This window comes from Monodon monoceros, unplaced genomic scaffold (assembly GCF_005190385.1).
Source record: "Monodon monoceros isolate NGI ecotype Baffin Bay Population unplaced genomic scaffold, NGI_Narwhal_1 Super_Scaffold_14, whole genome shotgun sequence".
NCBI classification, from domain to species: domain Eukaryota; kingdom Metazoa; phylum Chordata; class Mammalia; order Artiodactyla; family Monodontidae; genus Monodon; species Monodon monoceros.
In genome coordinates, this window is record NW_021703770.1 from 32988107 (window position 1) to 32999455 (window position 11349).

General features: G+C 46.1%; 1 pseudogene; it reads right to left on the minus strand.

Annotated features, from left to right (window-relative positions):
• Window positions 1-5671: 5671 nt before the first annotated feature.
• Window positions 5672-7114, minus strand: LOC114895663 (annotated as a pseudogene).
• Window positions 7115-11349: the final 4235 nt, after the last annotated feature.

Below are 11349 nucleotides of genomic sequence, written 5' to 3' on the forward strand. Positions count from 1 at the left end.
GACACGGGTGCGTGCCCCGGTCTGGGAAGATCCCACATGCCGCGGAGCAGCTGGGCCCATGAGCCATGGCCGCTGAGCCTGAGCGTCCGGAGCCTGTGCTCCGCAATGGGAGAGAAAGATGTTGAAGTCCTAAGCTCCCATATCTGTGAATGTGGCCTTATTTGGTAATAGAGTTGTTTTGTTTTCTGCTTCTTTTTTTCCTAGCTTTATTGAGATATAATTAACATATAACATTGTGTACATTTATTTATTTGATTTGATACACTTATATATTGCAAACTGTGGTAATAGGACCCTTTGGACCCTTATTTCTTAATTATTTGGAAACAGGGTCATGAAATGGATAATCAAGATGAGGTCAGTAGAGTGGGTCCTAACCCAATATGACTGGTGTCCTTATAAAAAGGGGAAATTTGGATGTGGGGACAGACCCACTCACAGGGAGAGCGCCATGTGAAGATAAAGGCAGATGTTGGGATGATGTGTCTGTAAGCCAAGCAACACCAAGGATTGCTAGCAAACCACCAGCAGCAAGGAAAGAGACCTGGAACAGAGCCTTCTTCAGAAACCTCAGAAGGAACCACCCTTCTGACACCTTGATCACGGACTACTAACCTCCAGAACTGAGACAATAGATAGATCTCTGTCGTTTTTAAGCCACCCAGATTGTGGTATAGTTGACCCTCGAACAACACAGGTTTGAATGGTGTGGGTCCACTTATAGGTGGCTTTTTTTCAGCAGTAAATACAGTATGACATCCCTAGTTGGGTGAGCCATGGATACAGAATGGCAGGTACAGAAAGCTGACTATGGGATTTTGGTCTTGGAACCAGTCTCCCGTGGATACTGAGGGTCGATTGTACTGTGTTACATCAGCCCTTAGCAAAGCAGTACAGGCTCCAACTGGAGTGAGCAGACTAGAGTGGGAGCTGGACACTGCTTGAGAAATGCCCAGAGTCCTGGAGGAGCCATCAGGGATTCACACTAAAATAAAGAACATCACGGGGGAAGGGGGGAGGGATAAACTGGGAGACTGGGATTGACATATACACACTACTGTATATAAAATAGATAACTAAAAAGGACCTACTGTATAGCACAGGGAACTCTACTCAATACTCTGTAATGGCCTATGTGGGAAAAGAATCTAAAAAAGAGTGGATATATGTATATGTATAACTGATTCACTTTGCTGTACACCTGAAACTAATACAACATTGTAAATCAACTCTACTCCAATAAAAATTAAAAAAAAATAACATCACTGGGTAAGCCCATGATTCTGGCCAAGGTCTCCTGCTGCTTCCAGACCTGGTCAGGGAGAGTCACAGACCCTTTGAAAACCTGGATCTCCTCACCATCTCTGCCCACAGGGGCCTTGAGCATCTCTGAAGATCAGAAATGCCTCCACTTTATTGGGGGCAAAATCAATTTAAATTGCTGTCAGCTTGTCTTCCAACTGTCAGTTTGGGCCAGAGCTTCATATATTTCCTATCAATAATTCAATTATATCAGCAGTAGAGGCTCCAGGGCTTCCCTGGGGAGCCAGCGAACACCATTCATTATTAAGCTCCAGCCTGGATGCCTACCCCGTTACTCCTCCCTTCCTTTCTCAGCCCTTTATTTTCATCTCCTTTTTCTACTCTTTCTCTGAGTCTGTTCCCCATCATCTGGTGTGGACACCTTTCAGATTTTGTACAGTTTTCCACACCCATATGCTGTCATCCTACACATGCAGAGATGCAAGAGTCTAAGAGGAAAGATGTAGTTAAGAATTCTTCCAATTCTTCATCATACTTAAAAAGGCTTTGTGTGTAGGAACATTTATAGGTTTTTGCTTGTTTGTTGCTCTTTTTTCCCCCTAAGATCCTTGTGAATTGTTCAAACAGGGCATCTTGGCCGGGCAGCTGGGGAGAAGGACCACAGGCTTCCTTCTGATGGCTCCTTTGTACACCCTGATTGCCCGGGAGCCTCTGGTTGTGTGAGTGGTGGAGAAGAGGAGTGAGTGGGTTGCGTAGACTGTGTAGCGGCCACTGGAGAGGTGCAGGGCCAGGAGAAAGGGATCATCCGTGGGCTGGCTGTTTCCCACCTGGCTCATTGGGCAGGACACAGCCTTTGTTAGGGGCCGAGGGCCAGCACTGAAGGAACTGGCTTCACCAGAGACCTCGTGAGACTCTGGGCTCGTCTCACACCAGGGATCAGTGGCCAAGACTGCACCTGGGGCAGCATCTGTGACAAGGCCAGTCAGCAGTGGCAATGGTGAGACAGCTTTCAGTGGCATCTCAGGCAGTGAACAGAAATGAGTGGGATTTGGAGCATAAGAGGAGTAACATTGGACAGTCCATGGTGACTGCCAGCAACAGACAGTCTGGTTTGAGGGCACATAGGGGCTCCTACAAGTAACTGGGAGAATTGAACAGAGTGAGGGCGGGGACAAGGCCTATGGGCTTGCAGTCAAGCAGCTGGGGGCTCAGGACCACTGTATTTTGGAGATTGACGTTAATCTGATCTCTTTGGAACTCATAGTCGTGGAAGTCTGCAACATACGACTTATATCCTAAATACAGGGTGATTAAAGAAACAATCGTTGGTCACTTTCACTTTCAAATATTTATTCTTCAGTGTTCTGGTGATCTATAGCTAGGAAACAAAATGCCCCAACATTTAATGGCTTAAAACAATCATTTTTATTTTGCTCATGATCTTGTAGGTCAGGAATTCGGCGTGGGTTCACTGAATGGTTTATCTCTGTCCCACACAATGTCGTCTTGGGCAGCTGGAGGACCCACTCCTGAAAGGGCTTTTCACTCACATGTCTGGCCCGTTCAACACTCCTTGGTCTCTCTCTCCCCATGTAGTGTCTCATCCTCCAGGTCCTATGCATGCATGGTCCTTCTTACAGCATGGTGGTCTTGGGGTAGCAGCATTTCTTACATGGCAACTGGCTTCCAAGAGGCAGGATGTAGAAGATGCCAAGCCAATTAAGGGCTACAACAAGAACTAGCACTGGGTCATTTCCACTGTATAACATTGATCAAAACAGGCCTGGAGTCTTTCCAGGCCAAAGGAGTGGAGAAATAGACTCTACCAGTTGATGAAGGATGGCAAGTTCTCATTGCAGAAGAGCATGTGGAATGATCCGGCCATCTTCAGAAAATTCAACATGCCACACTCAATAACTATGTTCTGTGTGAACATGCAGTTAAAATTAATTTGAGAAAAATCATAGTTGTCTTGATAATCAACATGCATGCCTTGTGTCACACAGCACACTTTAATCCGACAGACTTATTCACCCCAGATGCCTTGGAGCACATCACCATCAGTGGTGGAAAGGACAGCCATGATGCATTCTTTCATTTTCTTAAGGCTGTGAGGAAGAGGGTGACAAACATGATGTTTCTGATGTGTCACCACTAGAAGAGGTCTCTAAATAATAACTTGTGGAAAGTTTGAATTTCCTTGTATACTAATTGCGTTGAGTCAGTGAAAATGTCAAGTTATACGTAATATATTTCTAAGTTTCTAAACGAATGAATTGACTTTAGAGGCAATATAGGGTATGGCTACGAGTTTGGGCTTTAGAGTCCGATGAAACTGGGTTCTCATCCTGGCTCTGCCACTTATTAACTGTGTGACCTCAGGGGAAGAGGCTTAACCCTTCCCAGCCTCCATAGCACTTATGTTTTAAGGTTGGTATCATGTGTTACCATTCACCACTGTTGTGTAGCAACCTCCCCAAAACAGTGACTTAGAACAGCAATTTCTTTCTTATAATTCTGTGGGTAGGGAATTCGTGAGAGGCTCAGCTGGGTGGTTCTTCTGCTCTCAAGGCATCAGCTGGGATCACTCTCACAGCTGCCTTTGGCTTGCCATTTGACTCAGCTGGAAGGTGTAAGAAGGCTTCACTCACATGTGGGGTGCCTCAGAGCTCCTCCCAGTGGCCTCTCTCCACATGGTCTCTCATTGTTCAGTGTTCTAGCCCAAGCTTCCTTGCAGTGTGGTTCCTGGTTTCTTCTGAGTGAAAGTGGAAGCTGCCAGTTCTCTTAAAAGTTAGAGCCAGAACTAGCACAGTGTCATTTCCACCTTAGTTTATTGGTCAAAGCAAGTCACATGGCCATCCCAGGTGTCAGGGGAGGGGAAACGAACTCCATCTCTTGGTGGGAGGAATTGCTTGTGCACACAGGGAAGAGGGGACTGGATGGCAACCATCTCTGGAGACTATCAACCACACCAGGGTCAAATGAGACAGTTTACGTAAAATGCATAGCACAGTACGTGGCATCCAATAAATGCTTGCTAATAAATAATAATTTTTAATGTGTAATAAAGATTTTATTTTTCTCAAAATGTTTGGCTTCCACTTAAGAAAATCATCAGAGAATGGGTTGTTTTGTATCTCAAAAGATAATGCTCACATGATATTATTGGAAGTGATTCAATTAAACTAATCTTTTTGAGCATCTGCTCTGTGTACAACATCGTGAGACACAGTCTCTACCTGCAAAGATCATATCCTAGTAAAATGGGGGCCAGAGGAAGAAGGAGATGGAATTTTGGTAGGAGTTGGGATGTTGAGAAGGTTTCAAAGAGATAGAAGAAAAAGAAAAAAGAGCAGCCATTATAAGTTATGAGAGGGAGACATGAAAATCCTTAAGGATCTTTGAATTTTACATTTTTATCACTGCTTGTCAATTCTACCATTTCTTTTTTTTTATTATTCAGCAACTTGTTTACATGGCATTTGTGTAAAGGCTAAGATATCATTTCAATAAAATGATATATGAAATCTTCAGATTAATGACTGGCCACAGTATTACAAAAAAAAATAAAGAATTTAATGTACAGTATCCCTTCCATACAAAGGTCTCGTCTGATTTACCTGCCTCCTTTGTGTACAAACATTTAACTATCTCCCATTGACAGTATTTATTGAAAGTGACTGTATTGCACTAAAGTCTATTGGTATTATCTATTGTAATAAATAAAGCCACTCATTTGAAAAACTCAGTTCCAAACACTACAGTTTATTACACAGAAAGTAATGACTCTCAATATGAAAATGAGGGCATTGAAGCAATCTACCGTGACAATATTTCATTTATGGACAAAAGTACCTTTAAAGGAGATCTCTGGAAAATTTCTAGCAGAAAGGTTTAAAATAGGACTGCATTTTGCAATACAGTTCTATGAAGCTAGAAATCATTACAAGGGGAAGTGATAAACAAATGAAATAAAATGTCCAAACTACTTATAGTTAAGAACAATTTAACTTGTTCTAGTTGCTAAGGGGGCATATTTAAAATGTAAATAAAATAAGTAAAAAGCAATGTACCTTCTAAGACTAAAGAAATTACAAAGGATGTTAATTTTTCAAGTTATCATGTTAAGGAAACATGATGGAATCAGACAGATAATTGAAAAATTACTTACTAATTGTCAAGATGTCTCCCTCCCCAAATGGTCTAAGAGGACATTAATCGGTAAGCATTTTGTTTTAGATAAATATTTTTACAAAATGTGCTTTCAAAGTCCCCACTGGAGTCCCATCAGCTGAATCATGTCCCTTTAGAGTTAGACTATCAGAGCTGAGTTCCAGGGTCCTAGGAAATGTTTATGGGCCACGAAGGAACAGCCGTTTACTTCCCAGGCATTAGTGTTCACATCCAGTCACTTAATCTCCATAGCTGGGCTACTCTGTACTCTCCTGTGTGGGACACGTCACCAAGGAGTCTGGTCTGGTCAGCTTTAGCCTTCAGCCAGTTTTACCGCAAAATACACTCTCAAATTCCTTTTTAAGAGAATCTCCATGTCTTTCCTGAATATATTTCAGGAACGCTGTGGTCCACTGCAGAGTCGTTGCCTTATCGGTCTCGGCGTTGCAGAACGGGACTAAAAGATTCAACTCATCACAACAAATGCGGATTCTGCGCCTTCTATCTCTTTCCATGCGGTTGTGCCTCTCCCTGTGCTGGGACCTGCCCCGCTGGGGCCCGCTCTGGGTCTGCTCCCCGAGGGTGGCCTGGGACGACTCCACCGACTGCCAAGCACCCTGCACTGCTGTGGAGCCTTCACCCACATTCTGGAGCTCTCCAAGGGCTCTTCGTTCTATGTTTGTGTCCAACTGACGTATCCTACTCCGACTCCTCTTATTTATTGCCTGTTTACATAGCGCTTCTCCTACTTTAATCCAAACCTGCTCAGGCAAAGCTTTGTTTCTACTACCCGAAGTCTGTTTAGTGGATTCAATTTCTTGCTGATAACAGAAAAAAATGCTCTCGGCAATCCAATATCCTGATGCTTGGTAGCTTCAAGTACAGAACATGAGTTACTAGAACTCTGTGTTTGTGAAAGATTAGAATTTCCACTAGTAGAGCAACTATTTGCAGTAAACAGAGGGTATGGAAATTGCAGAGCAGTAGTTGGAGCAGCAGTTTTCTTTTTCACTAATGTTGTACCATTTGTTTTGTTGCTGATGAAGAGGAGCATTCATTAATTCGGATGCATGGGGAATAAGAGTTACCAAATTGTTGAGCGCCATGCCGGGCTCGGGGGGATCCGCGCCGCGCGGGGCTGGCGGGGGCTCGGCTGGGATGCTGTTGAAGCGGTCCTCCAGGCGGACGCGCACGGCCGACTTGGCCCGCGCCTCGGGCGCGCCCTCCACGTTCTCGCAGGCGCCGTCGGGCGCCTTGGGCCGGCGTGCGCCGGCGCCCGGGCCGTCGGCGCCCGGCGTCCTCTCGGCGGCGGGGCGCGCGCCCGCCTCGCTCAGCAGCATCACGCGCAGCTCCTGGAAGTCGATGTGGCCCAGGCACTGGTTGGCGCCCGCGAAGCCGCCATCGGCCGGCGCAGGCGGGCACAGCACCGGGTACGCGGGCGACGCGCCCCCCGCCGCCGCGCCCCCGGCCGCCGCGAAGACCCCCGCCTTCCGCGCCAGGAGGGCCGAGTTGAGGCTGCCTCGAGCTCGCCGTCGGCCGCCGCCGCCTCCATGTGCGAGTAGATGTGCAGCAGCTGCGTGTACTCGATCTCGGTCATCTCCACAAGGCTCAGGTCGGTGGTCGTGAAACTCAGCCCCGCCTCGCCCAGCAACGCGTCCGCGCTCTCGGGGCCCGCCGGCCCGCCCGCCTGCGGCGGCTCCGGCTGTCCGGGGGCCCGACATGCCGGCGCCAACGGCGTGGGGCGCACGGGCGGGCCGGCGGGGCTAGGCCGGGCGGGCTCTACCATTTCTTTATCTCTAAATTAGGGTAATAATATTTACTTGTATCAGAAAGTGTAGGCTATTTTATGCTGCAGTAACAAAGACCCCCAAATCTCAGCTGCTTAATACCGCTACAGTTTATTTCTCACTCATGCAAAAAGTCCAGCAATTCCATAGTAGAGCTGTGGATCCAGTGATTCTCCAGGGCAGCTGTTCTCCATGAGTTGGTTCTTCTTTCCAGGGTGCGTTGGTCTTAAGGCACCTCTATACCAACATGTGCTTCCAAGATCACTGTAGCAGGGGAAGAGAGTTTAAATGCTTCAGTGCAAAAGTGACTCACATTTCATTGGCCAAAGCAAGTTAAATGGCTAAGTCTAGTTTAAAGGGGGAAAGGAAGCATAATCCTCCCTGCCAGAAAGACAGGAGGACCTGACAGAGTGGTGAGCAGCAGTGATGTCATTTCACTACTCCAGAAGGTAGAGGTGATGATTAAATGAGATCAAGTCATCCCTGAGAACCACACAGCCACATTGAGAAGAGATTTCTAGAAGGCTAGTTAGCCCCATTCAACAATTATTCCTGCTCAGTAACCTCAGGGACACAAATTTAACTGGTGAGTTACATTTGCAGGTTTTGGAGCTTCCATGGTGTCTTAGTCCATTCAGGCTGCTATAACAAATATCACAGACTGAGTGGCTTATAAAGAAAATTAATTTATTTCTTATAGTTCTGGATGCTGGGAAGTACAAGGTCAAGGCGCTAGTGTCTGGTGAGAGCCTGTTTCCTCCTAGACGGCCGGTTGTCTTCTCACTGTAAACTTAAATGTCAAAAGGGGCAAGTGAGCTCTCTGGGTTCTCTTTTTCTGAGGCCACTAATCTCATTTGTGAGAGCTCCATTCTCATGACCTAATCACCTCCCAAGGCTCCACCCCCTAATACCATCACCTTGGAGGTTAGGATTTCAACATGTGAATTTTGGGAGGACACAAACATTCAGACCATAGCACATGTTCATTCTTAAAGAGTTGAGACTCTTAAGTATCAAATTTGAGAATACAAAAATTTTGTTAGTGTAAATGAGTAGACATAATGACTTCAGAAAACTCACAAAGTCTATTAAATGTTTCTTTCCACTTCCTTATACTTTCACCCCTTCCAACTGCAACCCCCAAAGCGAAACAGTAACCCAAAACAAAGCACTTTCTCTAATAGGTAACACTAACAGTCACTCATAAAAAGCCCTTTCCTTGTGTTTAGGGACTTTGCACTGGCTGTCACCTAGCAGGAAGGATGTCAGTCGGGACGAAAGCACATTCCAACCAATTAAGATCTTAGGGCCCTACAGAGATTGTTTTTGATTAAACTGTGGGTTTTCTACTCATGCTCCCCTTGAAGAAATTTTAAACCACTCACTATTTTCCAGGCCTGCATGACCTAATGGGGAGATAGCTGTGTACAGTTTTAAAATGCCTTCAGCGTTCTTGGGAAAGGCTACTTAATATTTAGCCAACTACTTTTTTCCCTTTAATCTCTGTAATTACCTTTTTGTAACAGAGGCAGGAGGAGGGCTGGTAGCCAAACAAGCCCAACAAGCGAAGAAATACTAGGACGAGAAGGGAAAATTAGACAATCAGTGAGGTGGAGAGGCAGGACAGACACGGGAAGCTAAATGCTGCCCCAGACCTCAGAGGGAGGGGCCAGATGGAGGCAGTCAGGGAGCAGAGATATTAAGAAGGAATTTGACCCTTTTAGCAAAAAATTATCCAGAAAATATATACTTTCCTGCTTTAGTATGTGGACGGTGCAGGGAATAATAGAATCACTAATGACTGCCTCATCCTACACCAGCCTGCAATTATACTCTCATTTGTGAGCGCATTGAAATGATGGCTTCCACCTCCACTGGTCTGGACACTCCACCAGATGAGGTCTGGGTCAGGCTTTGTTCACCGTGGTAACCCCAGAGGCTAGCACGATGCCCAGCACATGTAGCTCTTAAGACGGTGCCTGGTAAAAAAAAAAAAAAAAAAAAGAACGGTGCCTGGTAAGTGTTAATACCAGTGAGTATAAAAATGCTGGGTGTCATCGTCATTATTGCTCATATAAGCTAGAAAATGGTTTTGGATAAATCTCTGACTTCGCATTGCTTTTTCTCTTTGTAAAAGAATGTAGCCTGGGCTTCCCTGGTGGCTCAGTGGTTAAGAATCTGCCTGCCAATGCAGGGGACATGGGTTCGATCCATGGTCCAGGAAGATCCCACATGCCGCAGAGCACCTAAGCCTGTGCTCCACGACTACTGAGCCTGTGCTCTAGAGCCCAGGAGCCACAACTACTGAGCCCACGTGCCACAACTACTGAAACCCATGCACTCTAGGGCCCATGTGCTGCAACTCCTGAGCCCGTGTGCCACAACTACTGAAGCCCGTGCCCCTAGAGCCCGTGCTCCGCAACAAGAGAAGCCACCGCAATGAGAAGCCCACGCACCACAATGAAGAGTAGTCCCCGCTCACCGCAAATAGAGCAAGCCAGCGCGCAGCAACAAAAACCCAACACAGACAAAAATAAATTAATTAAAAAAAAAAAAACTTTAAAAAAAAATTAAAGAAAAAAAAAGAATTTAGCCTAAGCTAACCAATAGTCTCTGAAAGTCATGCTGTTTTAAATGTAGTGAAATTACGATCCAGAGGGGCTGGCGGGTTCCAGCTTATCCTCATTCTTCCCACATCTGTGACCAGCTCTTTTTTCTGACCATTGGCCCTGCTGACCAATAGCAACTTCAGGCTCAACCCCAGACACAGAGGTAACAACCTCTCATGGGCTTATCCACCAGCCTTGTGTGGTCCCTCCAACTGCTGGGCATTCCTGGCTCCCCAGGGTCCCTGAAAGCACTGACTGGTCTATCCATGCCAGTGCTTAGGCTGATCTTCCAGCCCTTTCTTTTAAACCCCTCTTTCTCAGTTTCTTCCACAATTGTGTAAGGTCTTATTCATATAACAAACCTCTTATTTTGTACCCTCAGTGGTTCTACTTCCCTAATCAAATTCCATTATGGTTATGGTAGCTGGTCTCCAGACCTGCACCCGTGTGCCACCCAAAAGTTACAGCTCTGTGAAGTCTGGCTGGCCCTGTGGCTCCCTTGAATCAACACAGACCACAGTAGAAGTGACAAATATCTCTTCTGGCCCTAAGACTCAAGAAGGCCTGGCGACTTCCTCTTTGGCACTTGTAGGATCCCCCAGGCACCACGTAAGAAGTCCAGCTACCCTGCTGGAGAGACCACATGGAAAAGCCTGGAGAGGGAGAAGCCCTTCTCTCATATAGAGAAGCCCTCCCTCTATATGAGAGAGAGCCCCCCCCCACCCGCCTCAGTGTTTCTCTGAGCCCAGCCTCCCGGTCATCCTCACCAAACACGGAGATGAGAAGTAGAGATGCAAGGGGCGCCATCTTGGATATTCCTGCCCCAGCTGACATCTGACTGTAGAGGCAAAGAGATCCTGAGTAAGACCAGAAGAACTGACCAGCCCCACAACCCACAGAAGCAGGAGGAACAAGAAAATCATTGTTTTAAAACTCTTTCTATTTTGACATAATTACAGACTTACAGAAAAGATATAAAAATAGTACCAAAAAAAATCCCATATACTTTTCACCCAGATTGCCCAAATGTTAACATTCCATCCACCTACCCTCCACCACACTAAACTACTTGAAAGTAAAACGTGATAACTCTTTATCCCTATATAATTCAGTGTGTATCTCTCTAAAAACAAGAAAATTCTCTTTCATTAACACAGTAGAATTACAAAATCGGAAAATCACATTTTTTTTTTTTTCCTTTGCGGTACGCGGGCCTCTCACTGCTGTGGCCTCTCCTGTTGCAGAGCACAGGCTCCGGACGCGCAGGCTCAGCGGCCATGGCTCACGGCCCCAGCCGCTCCGCGGCATGTGGGATCCTCCCGGACCGGGGCACGAACCCGCGTCCCCTGCATCGGCAGGCGGACTCTCAACCACTGCGCCACCAGGGAAGCCCAGAAAATCACATTTTTATAATGTATCATGTAATCTACACACCTGGCTCAAAATTTGCCAGTTGTCCCAAAAATGTCCTTATAGCAAAAGAAAATCCTGGATCACACATTACATTTGCTTGTCAT